The sequence below is a fragment of the Liolophura sinensis genome, chromosome 1 (genome assembly GCF_032854445.1).
Source record: "Liolophura sinensis isolate JHLJ2023 chromosome 1, CUHK_Ljap_v2, whole genome shotgun sequence".
NCBI classification, from domain to species: domain Eukaryota; kingdom Metazoa; phylum Mollusca; class Polyplacophora; order Chitonida; family Chitonidae; genus Liolophura; species Liolophura sinensis.
In genome coordinates, this window is record NC_088295.1 from 79,080,347 (window position 1) to 79,106,456 (window position 26,110).

The following is a 26,110-nucleotide window of genomic DNA, read 5'->3' on the forward strand; positions in this document are numbered from 1 at the left end:
TCCGTGTGCGTTTGCCAAAGTTTGGCGAAACTGGTACATTGGGTCGACACATTCAATTATTAATTAATTAGGATTCAGTCGTACATTGGTCTTCGGTGCACGATCTAGAGAATGGATCGTTAATTTTTCCCAAACGTCACTCGACCTGATCACGATAAATAGATAGATCGAAAGGCCCTTATTCTAACCCTATTTTCCCAATCATCGCGGGACTGAGAGGCACCACTTGGAAAGATCCCGTGAGATTTGTCAAGTTATACGTGACCTGAGCATTTGCCATCTTCAACGTGTGTAAACAGTTTTTGATATGATTACAGGCTTATTCGGTAGTCTTATATGTTCCTCATTAAATGAGAGCGCACGAATAACTGTGTGATTATTGATATGTGGATTTCAACCCACAGCCGTAACGTAAGAAATGTATTTCATTTCATGCATTTGATACATTTGAATTATTTATCTGATTGATGTTTTCCGCCGTTCTCAAGAATATTTCACCTATACGAGGGCGGCCAGCATTATGGTGGGAGGAACCCAGGCAGAACACGGGGGAACACAAGACAATTGTCGGATTGCTGGCAGACCTCCCCATGTACGGCCGAGGACGAAGCCAGTATGAGGTGGAGTTGAACCCACAGCGATGGCGTTGGTGAGAAGTTCTTGCATGGGTCACATTCGGTACATGTTTTACACTTAAAAACAACATACAAATGTTACGATCGTGTCTGCGATATACAGCAATTATACACAACGCGTGAAATACTCCTGGGTACAGCAAAAATGCCAATGAATTCATTGGAAACAGAGCGGAGAAATGCTAGACAAGCGAACGCTATCGCTTATACTGATATAGCCGGGCTTACCTGATCAAGTACAAAATGGTTGTCCTGAGACAAGGCAAACCGTATACGGAAGTTGTAGAGGCACTATAGACTTGGATTCTGTAGCATTGTGGACGCGGCCTGACAAGCTCATTCTACTCGGTAGTTCTCCTCAGCCTTGCAGTGTTCACCCGAAAGCTTTAGTTCCTCTAGCCTCGACTGACCAGCCGTCGAGAACAAAAGAGATTTGTCAGTCCATCAGGGGAGGATAGAGACTTTAAGGACAGAAACAGGTGTTGGGCATTTAGCACCTTAAATCGACACTACCGTTATACGACAACTCTTAATTAACAGCTATAGAGAGCGACTAATTACTGAAGAAATAGGTGCAAATGTTCAATAGAGGAATGATTTTGATTATCAGGATGGGGGTCTTCATTCAGGAGAAGCGAATGCTGGTGATCTAAGCAATAATACGCCAAATGAGATTTGGCTTCCGATATTTCAATTTTGTGCATACGCCGCAGTTTTCCCGGGGGTACGACAGAGGAATTTCCGCGCTGAATAAACCCAAATGCTTAGCACTCAGATACCTTCCTTTGAGGGAAACATATCGGTTACTCCCAGTTAAATGAGCGTATTTCAAACTGAACCGTTGGCATGTTCACGCCATTCAATCTCAAGTCTAACCATTATGGTACTTTACCAAACGAGTAGCTGATTCAAAGTTGACGAACTAAGCCATGCCTTTTTCTGTTCATAAATAGCGGTAGTAATAAAAAGTGTAGACATGGTCTTTCATAAGTCACCAAAAGATGAAATGGAGTGAGTGCTCGGAATTTAACGTTGTACTTAACAATTTTTCAGTTGTATGACGACGAAGGAATCCTTGGAGTGCATGCACCGAAGACAAGTAAGGCGCCCCGACCGAGGAATTATACTGATTAAGTTTCAACCAGTCGTTGCACTATCCCCTTCATACTAAACGCCAAGCGAGGAAGTTTCAACTTCCTCTTTTAAGGCCTTAGGTGTGACTCGACCCAGGATTGACCGTGGATCTACCGCCCCGAAGCTGTGCAATCGCTGCCGGTAAAGATGAAATGGAGTTCACGCTCTCATGTATTCACCACCCACTTGACGTGGGTGTGGACTGGCACTTAATGAATTCTCCATTCCCTGTTAAAACTAATCACTCCAAGTTGTGCAGAATATGTTTTTTTTTTCAATGTAAAATTCTGAAGATACATGTACATATACAGTTTGCTGTTCCTTTGTTTAATTTAATTTTCCTCTGCATTGTCATCTGGAGCGTCCGCTTTGAAGATCTGGAATCAAACCCGGGTCGTGTCATACCAACGCCGTTAGAAATTGGTACCTGTTGCTGCCTCGCTTGGCGCTCATCACTGCCATGCTGTAAAGCAGTGACGTCATTTTGCACTCGGACGTCGGAAAATACGTATTGCCCTTTAGCATCAGATCAATGGAAATCGCGGTTCAAAAGGAGGTAGGATGGAAGATTCAAGGTTATGGCAGGTGGTAAGGAACCGTCAATCTTTTGACGTGATTGAAATATTGAGGATGTGGCGTTAAGTAAATCATTCAGCCATGTAGAAGATGAGGGTAGGTCTCTTTGAGTAGGGTTCTGATGCAATCTGTTTAACTTGATAGGCCGTTGCTATATATACGGCTATCTCATGATGCTATGTAGTCTTTATACGTTACTGCAGAACGTAAATATAACATAAAAACATGTATAGATCGTGTTACCGCAGTCAGCTGATATGATTTAACCTAAGCTCTATACCACCTGTAATTTTAAGTATTAGCGGATAGTGGGTCACTGCTCAGAGAAAATTGTGGCCAATTCGTAAACAGAGTGCTGCAATAACCCCACATACTCAGCACATGGGATTCGAGGAATGCTAGAAGTTCACTGATCATGTGCTTGTGGTGAACTACAGGCTTATCATTGACAGTCTTTATCTTGCTTAGCAATACAGCGGGTTTGTCACTTTTCCGCCTGTCAGTCACATTTGGTGAGATATGTTGCTTGAACGACTGTGTTGAAGTTTGCGGTTGGCGGCTATTGTTAAAGCTTACACCCGCTTGTTCAACTTCTCCCACCTGGGCACAGCACTCCCAGTCCACCTCCGCAAAGGTTTCTCTCTTGTATACATCTATCGATCACCCAGCGCGGCTCTTCTACCATGGACTGTTTATCCTGACAGCGGTTTTCTCCACCCAATAGTAAACGGGAGGCTGGATGTTTATGTCGGGTGGAAAGACTAATATGTCAAAATTCCTGAATACCAAACCAGCCCTTCTGGAAGAAGAAGGAGAGATCTGTATAACACATTCCACACCGATTTTGCCAGCATACAAGAAGCGTTCATCTGGGTGGTTCAGTACGTTGAACGGTTAGCTTCTTTTCATCTAACAAATGTTTTCAACCTGGATTTTTGTCATATTTCTATTTTTAATACAAATATAAATATTATCATACTTTAGATTTATTGCATATGCTTGGATATAAATAACAAATTTACATTCAAACAAATTTATTTCACATGCATCACATCTTTATTTAGAACATTGTTATGCAACGACGAATGAATATGATCCCAAACACCCACCTCACAAACATATTTTCAAACATCCTTTTCTCTTGAAAAAGGAAATCGAAAAACCTTTCTGAGCACCATATTTGTAAATAAGTTTTGAAGCTCTTTCATCTGACTTTGACATCATTTTTATATTTTCTTCTTGTGTAATTGTCTGTGTCAGTCGTCGGCACTGGGCGTAGAGAACATAAAACCAGAGAAGCTTATTTGTCATGATGGAAAGTTCCCTAAGCGGAAACTTGCCATTTATTTTGTCTTCACTATCACTTTGTCTCATTTCGCTATCAGAAATGATCGATGGGTCACAATAATGACTATCTATATCTATTTCACCTCATCCTACAGACAATTCCTGTCAATATCAAAAGCAAACCAATATTTACTATACACATGTGAATATTCCTTTGCAACCTTACTCAGTATTCACTAAAATTTTGCGATGTATATCTTCACTTAGCATATGAAAATTAAAATCTTTTGCACTGTCGATAACCAAAAGGCTGTGTGCATAACTTTTAAGGTTTAGCTTAAAAGGAAATATTGTTTTCCAGTAGGGGATATGTCGATAAATAGATCTGAAGAATGCGTTAGGCTTACTTACGTAAGAAACCATATTCCGGACGCAAAGCCCGTATAAATGAGGTTTGGTTTGAGTGGGAGATCATACTATATAGCTTTCTGTGATGGTTTGAACAGAGTAGATCGCACTCACTAGACACAAGGGGAAAATGTGAACTATATCGGATCTTGTTACCAGCACAATGAACAATTCTTTTCAGGCCGGACAACAGAATCAAGTTAAGGCAATATAAGACCAGCGCCAAGGCCAAGAAAAGCCAAACAGACAGTTAAAAATTCAATTCAAATATAATGATTGGTCGAGAGAGTTCCTGTTGAGGGTTCCATTAGCTGCAGCACTTATCCCACTCGGGAAGGGATTTATGCGGGTTTTTGTCGGTAATTAACAGGGGGTTCAAGTCTCAAATTAGAAATTCCAACAGGATCAACCATCAATGCTCGCTGTAAAAGTAAAATTGAAAGGTGTCTTTACTCTTGCTCAAGGCGAGATTGGCACAGTTTTAGCTCACTCGATACACTTAATGCTTTATAAGACAGCAATGACGTGGAATGTTGCACTGACTATCAAGCACAGGATAATTTAGGCGGGCAAATCAATATCATCGAATGCGAAGATGACAAATAAACTAATATTTTTTTGACCCACAGTTTACCGGTTGTATGCACTCGATATATAAATGCGATGTATACTCTCCAAGTAAACACCGAAAACCAAGCAAAAGTCATAAACAAAAGCTCTGTAGCAAAATGATTAAAACAAACATGTCAAATAAAACTAAATAATGCATTTAAAAATAATTTCCTTTGCGTGGAAAAATATATCGACATAATTACAATTCCAAACAACGCTAAAATGTTCGGTACATGTAATTGTGTAGTTCTTGTTGAATTGTTGTCATGTCGCGGAGACGTATTAAATTCAAATTGTGTCTAAACATGACGTAAAAAATAGGCGTACTGTTAGCAACTGTGTACTAGATATAGATTGGAATTCTAGATGGAGCGTTTTCTGAGACGAGTCAATCCAGAATACGTAACGGCACAGACGGAATTTCAAATTGAAATGAAATAACGATAAACGTCCACATGGCGATCATTCACCAGCTGTTCTACTTAATATCTAACTGTAAAGTGATCTGGTTACGACATGGTAGTTTAATTATGGTAGAAATAATCAATAACGTGACCTTGGTGCATATTGCCCTGATTGTAGTCTAGTAGACATCTGACAATCCGCTTAAATTAGGCACATCGCTAAACGTTTGGGTATTATCAGGTTTATTTCTCTACTCTACAGAGGAATAAAGTATGCAAAGAGATTTTACACCTTGGTAGGATTCTTGCTTCGTCGTGTTAGCGTGTATTAGGTATTAATTCAAATACTTCTGCCAACTTGTCTTCCTGGACGAAGGTGCAGTTCGTTGTGAAGGTGAAGGATGAATACATTTGAAACACTAGAGGAGGCAAAACAACTAGGCCTATATGGGGCTTAACCAAATATCTTCAAACACAAAGCCAACGTTTACTGAGTGCGAACTCTTAAAAGTTCATAGTAACTGCTCACAAAAGAAGCTCTCGCCTAATATTCAGATGCCGAAACACCGTATAACTGTCCATATAATACAGGCCCTATATTTCATTAATTGTAAACCATTGAAATATATACAATCGCCATTTGACAAATCTTGAATAAGTGAAGAACCTTGATTACGGTAAATATACTTCAAACACTCCCGGTAAAAAGACCGGAAGTACAGTCAACTTCTTCCATGCAAACTTCTTCCATTTTTACTACTGCACAAAGATGTCGCAATTGCTTTCAAACCGAAAATAACAATCTAGAGTGTGAGGAACGTGCACATCAATAGAAATGAATCTATTTATATTCCACAGGCAGCAGGCAACAAATCAATACTTCGAGTAAAAGATAAATCCTTCTGATCACAGCTGACATATATACAACTCTTTGAATTCCATTTTTTTGCCATATATATGCCACTAGCTTAATAAAGGTTTTCAGAAATACGGTTTTCGTTGTAATTAAAATGCTGAGATGTGAATGACAAACGACTGCATAGAGAGTGCAAGCGACTGCGACTGCATAGAGGCTGCAAGCGACTGCATTGCTTGTTTTCATCGAAAAAAGCTAGCAACAGAATGACACACTGGAGGGAACAAAAAAGATGTACCACAGCGCTTTTCGTCCAGTTAGTCTTTAATCACAGCAGGTTAATCTATTGAGTGAAGAATTGACATAGTCTACATTGTCAATGCCATTCTGTCAAACAGAACACTTACTGCTGGCCATTTATAGGCCTTTTATTGCCTGCATACTTTTCTGTCAGCCTTCATCCACTTTGCTGGCATATCTTTTTCACTCTACATGACTTGACTTGCTAATTTATTTATGTTCCTTTGTCGAGCAATTTGTCTCATTATCCCGTTATTATTGTTAAGTCAAGGGGCAAGTCGGTAATCTGTCAATTAGATAAAGGAAGTCGAAAAGAACAATTGAGATTCGAAGTAAAAAGCATTTGTTCCTCTTCGAGGTTTTTCTAATCTTCATAATTACGTTTTTTATATGTGAAAATACTGTCTGTGAATATTCGAGGTGTTATTAAGTATAATTTAGTTTACACTTAGCATAAACACAGAGGCGGATCGCGTTTAAAATACTTTTTTCCAACAGAACAAACCTCAAGCATGTCGAAACAGCACTCCTAGTATGTTTAACTAGATCTATGTACATAAAGTCTGTTTTTGAAAAAGTACAAACCTACTCACATGTGATAAATGTACATTACTATCGGCTTTGCATTCAAGAAATCAATACAAGACTAAGGGCAGTGCGATTTCAAACTTTTGTCCCGTTAAGGCGTATTGAACATATAACACAGTTGCTCGAAATAATCGATAATTATGGGATTAATATTTTAAAATATTATTTATTTTTGGACAAGTTACGCTAATTCCAAGATCAAATAATTTTTTTGATTCCTTTATGTATGAATGAATAATACCTTCGGAACGTGATAAAGGTTATGTAGAACAAAACTTACCAAAATAAGTATATAGATCACATGTAAATGATTATATGTGTAACATAAAGACATCCTATCTGCTCTTTATATCTTTCTATAGTTGGATCATTACGCTGGAAACAGACGCTCTCATTCTAATTTTAGTACTTATTATTTTGAAATTTTATTCAGTGTGAGCATACAGACTTGAGGAGTCACCACGTGGTTCTGAGCCAAGAAGTTCCACTCTCTGTGGCTGTTTAATTGAATCACGACACTTTTGACACAATATTTAAATTATCTGCCTTTTGCAGACAATGGCTGTCGGACGAGATCAGAGGCCAGCTCTTCTCTGGGACACTTCCGTCAGCGATAAACGTCCGGTCAATAATTTAAACAATGGACGATTTCGAGAGTCATGGACAGATAGCGAACACTGTCTGCCTCAAACAAAGATCGGTCAGTGCAATCCGTTTGTCTCCTAGTGTCAGACAGGCTTGACAGTAGATACCGGCCACGGCACATTTTAGCAAAAACAAAAATAACGTTCCCATTCACTATGAACACAGTGAAATCAGACTGCTCAGATTCACATTTGGGAGAGAATGAGTCAGTCCACGCACGTTTATAAATAATATAAAAAGAAAACATTTTCCTTAGAAACAATGAAAACTTCAAATATGTATGACCCCCAAGTAAATAAACAATTCTTCGTTCTGAAGGCGTAGTGAAACAAAAGTTGCCTTTCTTCGATGTTGAGTTTTTCCTCTGGAAAAAAAGTAGAGAAAACAAAACAAAAACAGCAAATGCAGAAGAGTTCTGGTAAATGTAGGAATCGTGAAAACATGAAAAAATTTCTATTCTCAGACAGCAGTTTAAGATAATGGCGACGAGGCATTCTTGACAGACTGCTCACAATTCCAAGTAAAACGCTAAAAGATGGATTCTCCGCAATGTTTTTTTTCTGAATTTTCAGGGGAGGATGGCACTTTTTAGACTACACATCTCTTACCTTTGCATGCAACTTTTGATGGATGATCGTCAGGAGGACGCTATAAAAGTGTCAAGTTTAACAACTAAAATGTCAACCGTTCTACAAAACATATCGTCTCGCCATGTCAACCTCCTGACTCGAATAGCCTTCACCAGCTTAGAAAAACATCGTTTGTATATATTGATTCGCCCAACAGCTGTTTTACAGACACATTTACAGGTGCACAGGTACTGGGTTATAATCAACTTTTATGGCACAAAGCAAAAGCCCTTCATCCCAATGGCCTCATCAAACATTCTGTACAAGCCATCTGTACTGTATAATATTGTGCATTTATTTATATGATTTAGAACACAAACAATTTGAAATTGGTGTTATTGGTGGTCGCTAAATGTAATAAAAATATCCGTGCTACGAAACGATCAAAACAAACCAACACTGATTTAAAGCTGGGATTTTGGCACCATGGGTAATTTTTAACAACGTACAAACCGTCGTCATGGGCGTTATGATGAGATGGTTCCAATCGCCATCATATCTAGAAAATCCTTGATTAAATTAACGAAACATCGATTAATGTCCACGTGTGTTTGCGATGTCGTCACACAGGGTTGTAATTGGTAATCATCTGTACATGATGAGATGAATCTGACCTCGTACGTACCTAATCGTGGATGGCTTGAGAGGATCACCATTATGGTACACATGTATTACAGGCTTCGTTTGTGGTCTGTTAGAGATACCTGTACAGCCAGTGTGGAGCCGACGCCAGTCAACTGCGGTTAATAGTTTAATACTCTAAAGAATAATGACCGGGTTGTTCACATTGGCAGTGCAACAGGCATGCTTAACATATGGTGTGAGGGAAATGGCAGCAGAGTTCAGTCTTCCTGCTGGCAATTATAATAGCTTAGTAAACATGTGTCCATGATGGAGCATGCTTGCACGAGGGAGATAACAACATGCTATTGTCGACTTCAACCCGCACCGTATAATGGCGTATTCATTTTGTCCATAATCTATATATCGATCTTATATACTACTGACTCGCTTTTTTCATTGTGCAATCTGTTTATAACTATGGCTATCGTCGGGAATAACACTGAAACACTCGGTATACATGTACACTGATAAACGAATGCACCACTGAAGTTTGAAATTAGTAATATTTTACGAAACTTATACGATTTTTATTTATTTATTTGATTTCATTTGTGCTTAATGTCGTTATATTCATGTGGCCAGCTTTTTATGGGTGCATGAAACCTGGAAAACTATGTAAGAAACTATTTATAGGTGACCGAGAGGTCGAACGTAAAGATACCCCATGGTGGTGATTTATTTACTTATTTGGTTCGTGTTTTACGCCGTGCGCAAGAATATTTCGGCGCCAGTCACATTATGGGGGAAGAAAACCAGGAAGAGCCCAGGGGTAATCCACAGCCATCCGCAGGTTGCTGCTGCAAGATCTTCCCACATACGACGAGAAGGTCTAATTATGATGTGATAATTATGTGGAATAATCGCGCCGAGTTTAACCCCTTCCATGGATCAGTCCGTAGCTTTGTGTTACCCAATCCAAGACTTTGGTTCCAGACATAAAGTCAAATAACAACCTCACCGCCGGCAGGACATCATGCAAGTAGTTATGAGATACGAACCCAGCTGCCTAATACAGTGTTGACAGCGTGGTAAACATGTATATTTATGGGTCCAATGCATCGCCATTCCCATGATTCCCAGTAGGGCAAGTCGGCCACATCTTCTTAGAAGAGATACATAACTGGACTTGTAGTCCATGATGAAGCGTTTTGTTTTCTACAAAATCGATTGACAGCATGGAACAGATGCTTTACCTTCACACTTTGGTTATACAATATACAGCCTGTTGTCCTCAGCAGATATGGTATTGCCGACAATGAAGCACAAGGAACGTCTGCTCTGTACAGTACTGATATATATCTATGCTCAAACTTAAAAATGTTTTAGTGATATGATAGCGACAATCAACAGAGACCTTTAACAAGAAGTTATCAGTTCTAACTTGTAACTTTAAAGCACAGTTAGTTTACCTATTCTTGTTTGAAGTTACAAGTTAACCATACAACTTAAAGTATCTCCTCGCTAATGTCCATTTGTGTGTGTACATGTATCTTCTTGCGGCATGGCGAGTTCATGAATTATCATGCCCAAGACACTAAACATGACACCCCATCGAGATACCGGGCTAACCAGTCATGTTCCCTCGCTAAGCCCCAAGCTAGGCTGTACCATTTTTAAAGTCTTTGGTAATACCCGACCCAGGTTTCATCCCAGTTCTTTCTACTTTGAAGTGGACGCTCTCACCATCAGGTCACCGGAGCGGTCTGTACATCACTGGGGACAGTGCTATTTGCCAATCATCATGTTATCAAGTGTTGTCTTTAAGCACACAGGGTATCATATTTACATGTGTAATTAACTGAATGGGCAAATGACTCTAATTTGATCTCAGAAGCCCAAGTCGAGTTCAGAACTGGGAACAGTACGATCGACAATGTATCTACATTGTGAGATTGCATATATTCAAAAGCATTTATAAAAGGACAAAGGTATATTGCCCGAAGTCTTTGTTGATTTTAGGGAAGCTTTTGATTTGGCTATTATTAACAAGTTCCCTTTTCCTATGTTGGCTGTGTTCAGGAAGGTGGCAGGTTTTCTCCAACGTACTTGGTGTCTTGCTGTAAATATTTAGGTATGGATTCGCAACTAAGCATAGTCTTCACAATGCAAGATCTTGTCTTGCATCCCAGGCAAAGCGAGTAATGTTAACAAAGTATCACTCGAGCGACATGCAAGTTAGTAATCTTTTTAAATTTGTGATGGCATACAATGTTGAGCCTGTCTTATACTGCATTCGTTAGAACTGTGGAGCCTTCAAAAGTGATAAATATGGGAACAAGCTCTGGAAAATGCAAATAGTACCCAAAATGCCATGGCGCTGGGCGATTGTGGTCAGTACCTGATATTTTGCTTGTCAGCGATCCGATGTGTGAATCAAATGGTGTGTGAAGGTAACTGGAAGTAGCAAATAATGACGTACGATGACAAGAGCTCGGGTTGCCATAACTCGTATAGGCAGTGCTAGATTAATAGGCGTTCTACAAAGACAACGAAAGCGTACTAATGGCACAGTTTGTACCATGGCACCCGTAGCACTGTCACTATATGAAACCCTAAACCCATTACCAAACAGCTTTAAGGACTATTTGTATAGAGGAAACAAAACCATTTAACTTCAGGTAGTTACATTTTGTGCTATGTTTATAACCCATTAATAGACCGCTCCATTAGAAATAGTGCTCTACAAGGTTTAAGGAGGTTTTGGGAAAAACTGTCCCACTCTTAGAGACTGAACTAAAGTAGAAAAGAGCCCCAGGCACGAAAATGAAAATGGTGCCGTTTTCCCCCATATGCTGATCATTGCACATTCTCTTTAGTTCACCGAGACAAACGGAAACGGCCTTATGACTCACGTGGACTGTGTGACAGCATTCAAACCAAGGTTTGTAATTTTCCTGGATATAAACGTTAACTTGAGATCATAGTGTAGTATGATCATCAAGACGTGATCTGACCTGCTTACTTGTCCAGCTGTGACATTCATCATTATGTAAACATGACTATCAATAGAAGACAGCTTGGAGATCTGATATGTCATTAGTGGTAAGCCGGGCCAGTAACAGGCACGAAGTAACATGGACGTGTAAGGTGATCGGAGACGATTGGAGTTATTGACATAATATCTGTTATACTATAAACACAAAAACCCACTTTAGCATTTGACGTGTGCCTTTATAATAAAAAGAACAAGTTGGCATATGTCGCAAAGAGAGTCCATAAAAACGTGATCGATTGTCTTGGCCTATTTCCACATTATAATTTCACTGTAAAAAAAACACATTCGGACACCTTTATGAACTGTGTAATTCTGACCGTGTTATTACTAAGTGATCATCTTTGCATTCCTTCACCTAACAAATCTCACGTTTAAGCCCTATGGATCACAAATTCTAATTTACAGTATGCAGGGTCCCTGCGGATTCTTCGTTGCCACATCGTGTTCGAGCGGAAGTAGTCAGCCGGGGGCCCCAGCCTCCTATAAAGACACACAGCCCGAGTTCCCATGAACATCAATTAGGAGCTCATCATAAACACCCAGTATTTGTGATAATGAGCACTCTGTTTAATTGTCATTCTGCTACCTGGTAATTCATTAGCACTAGGGAGGCACAATTAGCACACTGTGCTAGACTTGCTCTGGTTTCTGATGAATTTCTACCAGTGTCAATCCTCTGTTGTTCTAGCTGTGAGTTGAGCCGTAGATATGTCGGCTTTTTTATATATATTGCTATTCATATTTTAAGTCGTGCCATTTCTCATAACTTGTCGATTGCCGTGGGAACATGTTCACACAGTTACAGTTGGCGTATCGACTCTTAAAATGTCAGTCAACTGCAATATTGTCTAAGATTTACGTTTTGTAAGGTTTGACTAAAATTGTTAGGTGTCGATATTTCCTGATTTAGTGAAATCTACAAATTGTTAGAGAAAAAAAAGACAACCCATTTTTTAGCAAATGAACGCAACAAACAATCATTTGTGTCTTTCGTTCATTCATCCATTCGTGCAGTTACGAATCCATCTTTTTAATAATTCATGCCTTTTGAAATATTCTTTGTTATCATAGCTCTTCGTTTTATGTGATATCCCTTAAATAAATTCATGTAAGGTAAAAATACGTTAGGCCTACGTACTGTATCATGTAACTCTTACAGTCAGATTATTGCAACGAGTCTCACGGATACCACTTAGCCACTACTCATTGGGATTGCAGCGAAACTTAATTGTAAAAGACCGTCACAACCGTTTTAACTGTATGACGTCTTGCAAACCAACGAACCAGGCGTTTGGAGCGTGTCTTTTTACAATAAACATTTCCATATTGATTCCTTTCAGTGGTTTTAATGAAAAATTGAAAACCTTTCACCAAAAATTGGTTTTTAATTCTTTATTTGATTGTTGCTTGACGCCTCATTCCCACTTACGTCATATACTTATCATTTAATATACACGAGTAATTTTTATAGCAGTTAAAAGCAAATGTATTAAGACAATTCGATTACTAGTTTATGATAGAGTTTCTGTTTTTATTTAATATCATAATAGCATAAGATATATGAATAATGAGTTATTATAACAAAGGAGGATTTGATTTTGCCTCAGACAACTGTTTCGGGACGCTGAAGTATTTTACACTAAATTGATAGTGTCGTTTTAAACTTCTCACATAAAACTGATTTTATTATTTTCATTCAACTGTATCTAAACAATTAAAGATTATTTTCAAAATCTTACTCACCAAAAAATGAATCAAAGTCGTTTCGAATCAAAGTGCACATAAATAAGAATAACTCTTTTAAATACATTACGATTACGTTAATGGCTAATATATCGCCCCATATTACTTGTCCTACGAAATGCTCTGATATCCAGTAAACAGAACAGATTGGAAGTGAGGGGCATTATTCTAAGATATGGACCGAAAGGGAATAACTAGCTTCCCTTTGTCTTCAGTGAATCTGACATGAAGTTCTGTGTGAAAAACGTGCATTGCTATTCGAAATTTCACCGTGCTGATATATAGCAATGCCTGAAAATTACCAGTTCCCACAATAAAATTACACCATTTAAAACAAGGCTTTGTTCCGTGAAAATATGAATTTTGATGTTATGCTTTGTGTATCGCACGTATTGTACTCAATATCTGAGAAATAAGGTTTTAATTGTACCTCGAGGCAATATTACATGATGGCGGTTTTCTTCATATAATCGAATCTAAATTCAAAATAGTGACTTACATAAGTTTAGTTAACATAGATTTGGATCATTGTTAAGATATTAAATTTGCAATTTGTTTATTTTTTTTTCTTAACTTGAAACCCACGACGATCCGCAGGTTGCGATTTGCAATCGAAGGTTACAGCATCAAAGGATACTAAGACAGAAGCACCATAACACAATCAGAAAACAAACACATATGTGAAGTAAAATTTGAAATCCACGAATATAATCTCTAATGTATGTAAAAGGTGTACGGAGAAATGTGATGCTCTGTTATTCCAGGATAACCCTAAGGCAAAGGTGGGAAGCTCTTCCAGCAATCTGCGGATGATCGTGGATATCTCCCGGGCTCGGCCCTGTTTCCTCCCACTATAATGCTGGCGGCTGTCGTATAACTGAAACATTCTTGAATATGGCGTAAAACACCAATCAATTAAATAAACCTAAGGCTAGGTTTTCATTTTCAAACCATAAAATAATTCATTTGTCCTGCAGCAAAGAGGCACTCTAAGGACTCCTTCGTCCTCTTGCCACTGAAAAATTGTTAACTAGGACGTTAAATCCTAAGCACTCACTCACTCATTCAAATAATTCAAACTTTCACAAGAGAATCTTTACAGTGTTCACATTTTCTTTATACATAAGCACTATTATCTAAAGGTTCCAATCGTGAAAATGTTGACAAGATATCGCTTACCCTCATGATGCCTCACCCTGAGCAAGATTTCATGAGCCAGGGGCTAGTTATTTTCTATTATCGCATTTAGGCGATTCAAACGCGTTGTTATGGTGACGATTGTCTGACGTAATCACACTGTTGTTAGCCCATACCATAAATCAGCCCGCAGCGATGTATTACCTAACCCAAGACATTCCAGACAGAAAGTTGCACAACAGCCTAGCCACTATCATAGTATAATAACCTGAGCCATATAATGCCGTGTGGACTCGTAAACCTGTATATCTATGGATTCACAGAATCTCCATTTCCACCAACCCAGGTAGGGCAAGTGTATTGGTAACATTTACAAATGATCTTTTAACACTTTGGTAGAGCGTCCGCCTCGGGACCGGTAGATCCAGGATCAATCCTTGGTCGAGTCACACCTAAGACTTTAAAAGAGGAAGTTGTAACTTCCTCGCTTGGGGTTCAGCATGAAGGGGACAGTGCAACGACTGGTTGACCCGTATCAGTATAATGGCTCGGGCGGGGCGGCTTACTTGCCTTCGGTAAGTCGTCTCAGTGATTGCAGCACTAAATAAAAGAGCGGTGGAAATCCGTCCTGCAACAAGGAGGCACATTACACGTGCATGCACCCTAATGATTCCTTCGTCGTCATATGACTGAAAAATTGTTGAGTACGACGTTAAACCCCAAGAACTCACTCACTCACTCTTTTAACACTTTTATGAAAGACATTCATAGCAGGGCGTGAACACAGCGGGTCATACAATGCAATTTGTATCAATTATTGAATTGATACAAGTTTTAAGATGCAATGGTTTGAGTGCTACAGTTAGACTGTAAACTTTGTTATATGTTTAAATCACTCTCTTCAGTAATGACTAGTTCATTAAAAACAGCTTTACAAGTACCTTTGACTGTTACCTTTGGACTAATATCGAATGGTAGTTGCTCTGTTCCAAAAGTCGGTACTAGAAATAGCGGCTTCAAACCATCTTTTTCAGACAAGCACGGGAAGAATTGAATATTGTTTTCATTCATCCATTCGTGCATTTGCAAATGCATCATATTTTGTGTAATATTTTGGGAGAATATCATTGATTATATTTTTTAACGTTCAAATAAACACCTGACTAATTTCATCCCCATATCTCAAAATGCTATACAAAAAACACACTTAGCACTTAACCACAAACAATACGGTGACTCCACGCCAGTTAGATTGCACTAAACTTTAACTAGAAAAATGGTCATAACGGCCGTGACATTGTGACCACGTTGCAGCTGTATAAGATTAAAACCAAAAATAGGCGTGGGATGCTAACCGGTCACCATGATGACATCACCGACCACTTTCCTCAACTCTGGTCATCTCGTGGAGTGATCTCGTGAGGGAACCGTCACCACTGCCAGACGCTTCCGTGCAATCACCGTCACGTCAACTAAGACTTTTAAAGTGCAATCAAAATCTATTCAATATTTTTCAACTTTTTATATATTTCTCTTTTCTGAGAAAACATTCTATTTTGGCTTCTCACAGATGAATGAATAAAAAATACGACGCATATGCTATTATATGGTATTTTCGAAGTGGAAAAGATAACATGTATTTCCGTTATTAACATCCCATTCCAGTAAAATCACACTTCCGTGATATGTGTATTAATGATGATGTCATGTGCTGAGAGAGCACTTACAGATGCTTTACACAAAATAAGTTTTTTTGACGATGTTGGATATGTGAATGTACTTTTTAAACTCTCACGCAGCCTTGGTTGTATTATTTTCTAGCAACTGTGTCATACAAAAATATTGCGCTACAAATTTAAATCCGACCAAGCCAATGGCGTATACGTGTACTAACTGGAAAACTATGCTACCAATTATATCCCCACAACGTCAGTGGTTGGAAGTTTGCCACGAGCTTTTGGCCCTGGAGAGGACTTTAGTGGCCAGAACACGTAAAGTGGAAATCTGATGTTATCATATGGTACTGAAAGCCTTGTGCATGACCGGTGCTCTTACTGTCGTTCTCAGGGGAATGACCTGTCCAATATCTGTCAATAGCTGGATGAAGCAAAGCGCAACCGATTTGTGTAACTCACGTAGCAGCTGGTAAACGCAAGTCAATATTTGTTACTTGACACTAGTCTGGTATTTACGACGCGACGAGTGAACTGGTCTATCGAGGATGACAGGTAATAATGGCTGTCTCCCTCTCATTTAATAACCAACAGGAACACATAAACTTACTGTCAGATCTCAAAGAACGTCGATGCAAAGCAAACAAAATATATTTGTGAATTAATATGTCCGGGCGTGTTGTCCTTATGGGTTGCCAATATATATATATATATATATATATATATATATATATATATATATATATATATATATATATATATATATATATAGGGGGAGAGAGAAAATAAAGTAAAACAAAAAAAAAATCATTATAAAAAAGGGCCCCTAAGGTTACAGTTTTAAGAAAGAGGAAACAGCCTGAAGGCTTTTATTTATTTATTTATTTGATTGGTGTTTTGCGCCGTAAACAGCTACACTGCAGCGACCAGCATTATAGTGGGAGGAAACCGGGGGAAATCTACGACCATCCCCAGACTGCTGACAGATCTTCCCACTTAAGGCCGGAGAGAAACCCAGCATGAGCTGGACTTGAACTCACAGCGACAGCATTAGTTAGAGGCACATGGGTCATTACGCCGTACCTATCTCCTCGGCCACGGAGTCCTCCTGAAGGTTTTCATGGTGTAAAGATCTGAGAGAAGATTCTATGGAATGTTAAGCCATTGCAACTTTAATTAGGCCTGTGTAAAAGTGTATAGCATCTCCCACTAGACAAGTGTCACATAAACCGCAAGCATACTGTTGGAATTTATGAAAGCATGAATTAACTGGAAAGTGGCCCGAGACCAGTCGGTGGGCAAGTACATCCGCCCATCTAGTGGCAAGCAGCACAAACTGGGAAATCTGATTAAAAAGCATTTCTTTTGTTTTCCCATCCTAGTCGCTTTGTCATAAACCACTGAAAAAAGCTTTCTAGTTGACACAAAACTTCTAAAATGGAGAGAGAGACATCTTTAATGAACGGCCGTGGCTTAGCCAGAGCATCAACTTGCTCATTCCCGAAGACTCTGTCATGACTCGGCACCCACTCAAAGAACACACAGTCCCCTTCGTTAAAGAGTACAGCATATACATGTAAAATTTTAAGGACAAGTGGCAAGCATCTGGTGACATTCAAGAATTTCAATAATTTCAAGGCAGAAAGAGAGTAGCATTTCAACGGTTTACAGACATAAAGACACTGGAGAGCTAACAGTATACCTGTTGCCTCAGCAGACTGAGTGTAAACAGGCAAGTCGTCAGATAATTTGGACGTCTTGCCATAATTTAGATCTGCGATGAAAGTATTTTTGAGTAATTTGACAAATATGTTTGAATGTAATAATTGCAGATCAATTTTATTGACATTTGAGGGGTCACACTTCTCAACTTCTTAAATCAGACAGCAAGAAAAAAAAAGAAATTTTCGGAACACAAATATACGAAGACCAGAAAGGAGGAATAGACCAGCCGCGCACCACGCGTTTGCTAGCACCACTCCTGACTGAGATGAGATGGTATTACCAACAAACTTCAATTTACAGGTAAGTCTCGTTTAATTTTTAAATTCTACCTCATCACAGTCTACGCCACTGTAAACTCACATGAGACGTCAAAGCCATTATGACCATGAGCAAAAGAAATAAACACAATAAATTACAGGATTCTAGAAGTTATTCAGTATAAATTGTACCCATTCATTGAGATGTACAAATATTGAACTGCCATGTAATATGTATGTATCTTGTATACACAAATCATTTACCAGAGTTTAGCTTTAGTAATTCAACACCAAAATTACAGGCCTGGTCAACACTTTTAAGTTAGATCATCTGGCAGATTTCATGCTACAGGAACACCATTCTTTTAGGCAGCACTAGTTGAGGCAGCTCTAATATTGTGAGGTTTAAAAGTAACAGTATCAGTTCCTGCAGACTAAAGTGTCAGTTTGATCCACCTGGATACAATATCTTTGCTCCCTGGTTTAAAAGGCTTTTTGAAACTTATCAACAACTGTAAGTTCTCTCCCCTTGCCTCTTTGCGGTTCGTTTCATACAAACATTGATACGTCTGCTGTCCTGGTCGTTTGACTCCATGATGATATGAGGTTGCTGGTAGTCTGGTCTATTGCACTTCAGCAGACTCATAACATATCCATATCCGAAATATTTAGCGCATGTAATGTCTGGCTTCTCTGCCCAGTAGCTAACGCTAAAGGGGTTACTAATTTAAATGAAAAATTTTCCAAACTTATATTTTCAGATGCATATAACAAACTCAAATATTTGAGCACAAAATTTACGTCCCATTTTGACTCATATAGGGCCAAAGTTGGTTTCTCTGCTTCACACATAAGACAGAATATTAAATCAGAGTATAGCAAATCAAATCTACTCACATCTACTTGTACAGATTTCAATGTGTACTGAAGAGTTGGGCTGTTTCTATATTCTTCACAATCCATTTTTTCTTGTGTGTGAATGTTGTAGTGGCCTGACAAGTCCTTTGGCCCGTCTGTTCTCTGTAGTTCAACATCTCGTTTGAGACTGTACTACCAAGTTTGAAACAGACAAGAATAGTTTTTAGACTGGTGGCTATATCATCGCCAAATAGCACATCGGTGACCGGGATCTGCTGATTACGTATTGCTCGTAACGCTACAGAAATAGCAGGCTTCATAGCCTCGCGTCTGCGTAAAGAAGTTCGTAATATGCACGCCCAAGCAAGGTTATAGCATCCGTGGCTTTATAATCCAGAGAACTATTGTGCTTAGAGATGTTTGATTTTGGGCGTGAGAAAACTTTCCAAACTTATATTTTCAGACGCATATAACCAACTCAAATGTTTGAGCACTAAATTTACGTCCCATTTTGACTCATATAGGGGTAAAGTTGGTTTCTTTTGAAACACCCCTTTCACAAATCATTTAACCAAAGAATGAGCACCAAAAGCTATTTGGTTTTCAACATTTAAAACTGATCAAATGGTTGATAGGACAGTGTTAATCACATTGTGGACTAGTCCGCTATTAACTGGACTGGCAAGGAAATAAATTCCCTGAGTCACAGGCGGTGACAGCGGATGTATCTTTTTGTCAACACAGAACTGTCTCCATTTTGAAAGATAACAAGTGTACTGTCTTTTTGTACTGTCTCTCCATGAGTCTATAATGATGTTAGAAGCCTCTGATGAAATGCCAAGACATTGTAGCTGTTCCTGGACAAATGGCCTACAAACAGTTGAAGCTTCCGCCAAAGTGGATGTAGCTGGTTTGGTTGAGTTGGCAGCGTCAAGAATTGTCTGCACCTCTCCAGAAGGACAGGATAGTCTATCGGCAAACTCATCGTTTTGGAATATCAAGGCTGTGTTAGCCAGTTGGGCAGCATTACTATTATGGTTGCCCTTGCCCCCACCCCTTTCCGATTTCTGCAACACAGATGGAATCACCCTGAATGGAGGGAAAAGAATAAAAGCCAATTCCATTTATGTGAAATACCGTCTCTGGCCATATATAGGTTAAGCCTATATAACATAAACTGGGAAAACAAATTCACATATGGAGCTAAAGCTTGCTTCAGTCTAGCTTTATCTAGCACCCATTCCTTATTCACATTTGTGATGATTGTGCCTCAGTGTTGAGCGCACCTGCTATATGGACAGCAGTGAGTCAGATATCTCTAGATTGACATCAACCCCACATCTTATTAACAATGTCATTACAATTTGGCGGTAATTACACTTTGGCGATTGCCCATACATGGGGCCTGGAAAACTGGAAATTATTTTTCCTCGTCCCCCGGTACTTCATGTATTCATGGAGATTTCATGTCTACCAAAGAACGTCATGCCAGCTTTAACTTTAAAACCTTCTCTTTAGTAAGACGCCCAGTCATATTTTCAGAGTTTAAGATAAACCCCAAATACATTTGTTCTTATGTGTGCGCAAATGCCCACGTTTAAGTACAACAGCCAATATTAGTTTCAGCAGTTTAGTGAACTTACGAGGGCAAAAACTCAAGCCATGTGGAAAACACACAAATTAAAATAGTTCTTCCAATTCTGCCAATAAAATTTCAGATATTTATGACAACTCTCTACTATTGGTACACAGTAATATGTATTATTAAAATCTATGCAAGCCATAAAACAATTTGGCGTCGTTAATTTTACCATAGAACTAAGCGTATTCATTTTAAAATGGCGGTAAGTAACATGTTGATTTGTTCATTCAGTCTTTTCAGATTTTATACCATTTTTTGTAACAAGTCAGGCTTTGGGATGAAAACACTTTTGTGAATTCAACCTTCAATTTCCATGTTAATAACACATTTTCTCCAATCTGAAACTGTTTCTGACCTGGTATAAAAGACTGATTTGGTATCGAGTCAAACTCTATGGTTGTGTCAGACACTATGTCCAAAACCTCAGAATCAGTCAATGTGGACAAAAATGCTTGAGTCCACCAGTTTTGAAATTCTCTGCTTCACACTTAAGATAGAATATTAAATCAGAGTATAGCAAATTAAATTTACTCACATCTACTTGTACAGATTTCAAGGTGTACTGAAGAGTTGGGCTGTTTCTATATTCTTCACAATCCATTTTTTCTTGTGTGTGAATGTTGTAGTGGCCTGACAAGTCCTTTGGCCCGTCTGTTCTCTGTAGTTCAGCCTCTCGTTTAAGACTGTACTACCAAGTTTGAAACAGTCACGAATAGTTTTTAGACTGGTGGCTATATCATCGCCAAATAGCACATCGGTGACCGGGATCTGCTGATTACGTATTGCTCGTAACGCTACAGAAATAGCAGGCTTCATAGCCTCGCGTCTGCGTAAAGAAGTTCGTAATATGCACGCCCAAGCAAGGTTATAGCATCCGTGGCTTTATAATCCAGAGAACTATTGTGCTTAGAGATGTTTGATTTTGGGCGTGAGAAAACCTCAGCCTTTTCAACAACCGCCACCGCGGTTTTAATAATATCTTCTGGACATTAGCTAGGCGTAGGTCAGTTGATTTACTGACTGTCTTTAATTTACGCCAGACTTCATTATTTACCCGAGGTATTTGTAACTTTGTAGGGGCGGTCATACTTCTCCAACTTTTCACGGAGTTTATGAACAGACAAATTTGAAAAAAAAGCCTCTAGTGTGAAATGTTTGCTAGATTATAACCAACATTTGGTCCAGTTTTCTCTGTTGAATCACACTCTCGCTCATTTTCTTTGGGCAAATCCTCTTCAGCTTGTAAACCCTCACTATCTGAGTCATCAGCATTTTCAGATACATTATCGTTTATAAGTAACTGAGATTCTATGTCTGAGTCACAGAGTTCAGGTTTTGACATGGGTTCAAGTTTACAGGACGTCTCAATGTGTGAAGCAGCAGGCTTGTGTTTTCTACCTGTGTTACAGTCTCAAGGTTTGTATGCCGAAATATCTGGCCAAGCAGTACTCATTGAATTTATGGCTACTGCCATTTTTGATATTGACTTTTCCATACGGAGAGCAGCCTCCCAGGTTTTTCAGTTGCCCAAAAGCCGTGCTAGCCTTGTCCAGTGTTAGGGGGTCAATTGGCTTGTCACAATCCGACACTGTGTGATCATTGTGAGCGGACATCTGGACCTTGTGTACAGTCACGTGGCCCGGGCAAGTTAGAATAAAGAATGAAGTCTTTTTTCCAGTAATAATGTTGCCGGTGGGAAACTAATTACCAGAACAACGAACAGCTGGTTAACGTTAGTGGTAGCAACTTTATGGCGTAAAATAACTGTCTCAGTAAAGGTATGTGTTCATACCGAGAAACGTAGCTGGTAGCGTCCTCACTTGACCACATCAACCAGCCGCATTGACCAGATCACCCTTGCGAGCGCTCTCTCACGTGATTTCGTAGTGACGTAGACTGTGATGAGGTAGACTTAACCTCAGTCTGCACTTGAATTGAAATGAACATTTTTATTGTCTTATACACAATCCGATTGGGAATAAGTTCTAGAAAACTTATGAGTTCCTTTCTCTAAAGCAATACAGTTTAACTCTTATAGTACAGATGTGGGAAAAGAATGGCAGCAGATTAAAATACAAGGTACAGAAAGAGAGAACTGGAAATAATCAACATTTCTAATTATAAGTAATGCCAGATACAATATAAACAAAATAGTAGAACCAGATTAAAAAGACAAGGCAAGACTGAGAGCTGATACAGCGTTGATGGAAAACCTTTTACTGGCTTCTATAAAATTACTGATTTCATTATATGAGAACTATCTTTGGACTCATCACCCTTTAACAGCTTTTCCATAGTCATGCCATAAGAGGGGGGGGGGGTTATTCAAAATGTTAGGCCGGATTGTGTCGTAATGTGGACAATGAAAGAAAAAATGCGAAGCGTCTTCCCGGGGGTTTCCACAAGAACGACATGACCTTGGTATCAAGTTTACACGCTCACTTTCATAGTTAAAGGCGCTGCAGCGGTGCCTAGGTTGCCTTAATGTAATATTGTATATACGTTTTCCATTACTATAATATCTAGACGGGTTAGACTTCTTAGGCCGTCATTTACTGAATTTTGCTGAGAACGGGTCGTTCTTGATATTAACATCCAGAGGATTCCACAGATCAGCGGATGAAGGTATGAAAGAACATTGGAACCTTTGAGTACGTGTTCTCGACACACCAAGATTAAGCAAATTTCTGAGATTATACTTAGATAACTGGTCGTCTAATGGAGGCAATAGCTCAATCATGGAATCTGTCGCGTTGCCATTGAAGAGTATGTGCATCAGTTTGAGTTTAGTCAGGCAGCGCTTGTGAGCTAAAGTGTCCCATCCATTTTCAACATAAAGGTGTTCGGATGGGTTGTATAGAGGGAGGCCAGCAACAATTCTTGCTGCAGATAGCTGTAGTTTTTCCAGTTGATCTGACTGTTCTGCGCAGCTATCCCACACAGCACTGGGATATTCTAGAATTGGTCGAAAAAGGTGAGGTAAATTATAGATAACGCATGTCTACCGATATTGTATTTTAAATTTGTTTTCGCTGGATACGTAGTCATTTACTGGTCGCAATGATTATTTAATCTATATGGCTTTGTCATTTGAAATTTTGTGAAATGTGAGCCCAAGGTGTACATGAAACTCAGGAAATCTCTTGTTGTTTTTAGTGTACTGAAATTCAAAAGCCATTGTTCAGACCAATCACAAAGAACCCTGGTTCATTATTATTTCAGTTTCAATGACATAAATCTGCACTTCGAGGCAGTAATACATTTTACCTCTTATTCCCCATGAGAACATAGGCTTGGCTCATCCAATATGCAAGACATTTTGTTGACGCCACCGCACACAAATGCAGGGTATGAGCTAACAATGGCCTGTTCGTGAAACAGAATAACCGTAGATTGTTACTTTATGTGTTTCCAGCAATAAGACAATGCCACAACCAGTCAGGAGACATATCTCTTAAGTGGAATATATATAATTATTCATATTTATATTTATATATCGGTTACATAAGTGTATATAAGTGTTTATTTATGGACAGCATCAAATTTAAACCTCAGTATTCTTCAAAATGTCTGGGTTTGTTACATTTGTGCATGGCCATGATTTTCTGAAGGTACATATCTAAAGATGTTATTCTTGGAACCGAATCAAATTTCAAACTCATGAACCCATAAACATTAGCCCATAAACATAAACTTTAATCCAGTATCATTACATACACGAAATTCTGCTGTTGTTGTTGTTTCTTTTCTCTCCAACCACCATTGTTTATGTTTCACATATTAACATTAGGATCTAGCGTTCTCAGACTTAAGAATGTTGACAAGATACAGTTCATTTCAACGTTACACGTGGCCATCATCGTTTCACTAACCAAGGGTTAAGTCTTCCCATTATTTTATGTACATGAGTCTAAGTGACTGAGAGGATCCATATTAAAACGTAGGTATCACGCAGTTATTGAACTGACACCATGGATCAGTTTTGTATTGGTCAAATATTATCCAGTCCAAGACTTTGGCTCCAGACATAAAATCGTATAACAGCCTCACCTCCGGCAGGAGATCATACAAGTACTAATGAGATTACAACCAGCGCAGTTTGAAGAGCTTCAAAAACATGTATATTTATGGATTTATTGAATCACCACGCCAACGATTCCTAGTGAGAAAAATCAGTAACATTCATAAATCATCTTTTAAGTTCCGTGTCGAGGAAATTCATAACTGGGGGGCAAACATGCAAGAACGATCCAGCATTTTCAGGGAGGATAGGTGGATAGATGGCAAACTGTTTAACCACACAGCTGCATAAAGATGTACAAGGTTTAGCTTTGGTGCATATCATATACATGCCGTTGTCGTGTACAAATACGGTATTGCAAGCTTAGGTCCGGTCACGGTATCGCAATTACCATCCAAAGCTCGAGTCTTATGGATGATTTTGACAGACAAAATCAAGCCATAGTAGTTCAGAGATTTACATTACGTACTCCGGTTATAATAGATGACCAAATGCAAATACAGATGTGCCCCAATGAAAGTTGTGCACTAAATTTTTCACATTTTTATTGACCTGTGCATCCGAGGCCAGCAGACTTGCCCATAAATGGAGACTGACATTAAGGGAGAAAGATACGTGTGCGATGTTTCAATGTTGCCATTTCAATGATCAATTCCCCGTCTTTCTATTCAAGCGAGCGCTGATCATATATTTATGGGAAGTTATTTGAGTCACCGGAAGAAAAATATGGCTTTTATCAGAACGCGGAAGGCAGCTTTACACGGTAGCTCTTAAACAAGGCTTTTAGTTTTCTTGGATGAAGGCGTAAGCCCGAGATCGTGATATCCACGTATAATCCTTACAAGTGGTCTGACCTGCTTATTTGTGCAGCTTTGACATTCATCGTTATGTAAACATGACTATAGATAGACGGTAGCCTGAAGGTGTGATGTGTCATTAGCGGTAAGCTGGGCCAATAACAGGCACGACGTAACATAGAAAAAAAGAAAATCGCAGACGATCGGGGTCATCGAAATATCTTTTGTACTAACACAAAAACCCGATTTAGTTTTCCACGTCTGCCTTTCTAACAAACAAAATAGGACATCGTATGCTTCATTGGTAGCACATTAAAAAGAGATGATATGGATTGGTCTGAATTTCTTTCATTATGTTTTTCTACTGAAATCTCAGATTAACATATGTTTATCTAGTGTGTTATTCTGAACATCCTAATGCTATGTGAACGTCTTTGCCTTCCTCCACATAATATATAACACACTTAACTTACAGACCTATCAAAGACCGTATAATAGCTGTATTACTTCAATGCCTCTTTCCATTTTAGACTCTTATAAAATCAGAAACAAAATGTAAAGGTC

General features: G+C 38.9%; 1 protein-coding gene across 2 annotated transcripts in view; it reads right to left on the reverse strand.

The window, feature by feature from the left end:
* LOC135482389 (FMRFamide receptor-like) overlaps positions 1–26,110 on the reverse strand; it is a 50,345-nt gene that overhangs the window by 16,702 nt on the left and 7,533 nt on the right. Inside the window, exon 1 of one of the 2 annotated variants that reach the window (XM_064762347.1) lies at positions 8,700–8,822. The exons of the other annotated variant lie outside the window; for it this stretch is intronic. The gene's annotated coding sequence lies outside the window, so the exon portion shown is untranslated. Of the gene's footprint in view, positions 1–8,699; positions 8,823–26,110 lie in introns of those variants that run through there. 2 annotated transcript variants of the gene reach the window in all.